Source organism: Schistocerca piceifrons, chromosome 11 (assembly GCF_021461385.2).
Source record: "Schistocerca piceifrons isolate TAMUIC-IGC-003096 chromosome 11, iqSchPice1.1, whole genome shotgun sequence".
NCBI lineage: Eukaryota > Metazoa > Arthropoda > Insecta > Orthoptera > Acrididae > Schistocerca > Schistocerca piceifrons.
Window position 1 is genome coordinate 119,278,983 of NC_060148.1, and position 1,105 is coordinate 119,280,087.

Consider the following 1,105-nt stretch of genomic DNA (forward strand, 5'->3'; position numbering starts at 1 on the left):
TGTGTGTGTGTGTACACCTGTCCGTTTTTCCCCCCAATGTAGGTCTTTCCACCCCCAAGATTGGAATGACTCCTTACCCTCTCCCTTAAAACCCACATCCTTTCGTCTTTCCCTCTCTTTCCTGATGAAGCAACAGTGGGTTGTGAAAGCTTGAAATTTGTGTGTGTGTGTGTGTGTGTGTGTGTGTGTGTGTGTGTGTGTGTGTGTGTGTGTTTGTTATTGTCTCTATCAACGTACCAATGCTTTCATTTGGTAAGTTACAGAATCTGTTCCTCTTATTCAGCATCACTTCCTTTTTTACTTCAACAACAACAACAACAACAACAACAACAATAATAATAATAATAACAACACCTTTTTCTTATCTTATATTCCATTTACCTCTCTCCATATTACTATTTATCCTCTTATTAAACTAAAATTACATTCACTCATCTCATTCAGACACTCATATCAACATTACTATTATCACATGCCTCCTAAAGAAAATAATTCTGTTCAGTTCTCTGCCTCTAATGTGTGTATGCCTCAATAGCAACTCCTCTTATAACCAAATATCTTGTTAGCTATTGGATGGTTCAAATGTCTAGAATATATAGGCCTATATATACTTCTCTTTGCTTTCTAGACTTACCTGCATTCATTAGATTGTAAATAACTGTAGAACTTCAATGTAGGTAAATATCTCAGCAAATTGCTGCAAAACTTCAAGTAATTCAAGTTGTTGTTCCTTCATCAGATATTCAGATTCTGCGCATTTCTCATATAAAACATTAGGTTTAATTCCCTGAGATACACCTTCATTACAAGTTAAATAACATGTTTGCTGCTGGTGGATACACAAAATGTAACTGTTCAAACTTACCTTGTTTACTGTTTAAATTTTCCCTATTGTCAGTTGTTGTTGGTTTACGCTTAAATGACATTTCCCTTTTCCTAAATCTATGATAACTTGATATTCATTGAAAAAGCCAATTCCTAATATGCAACGCATAAATAATTTGTCTACTACCAGAAAACTGTAATTGAGTGGTATATTTGAAAATGTGAAGTTAATGATAGCTTGAAATTTCATATTCTTCGATTTATTGCCGGTGGCACTTGT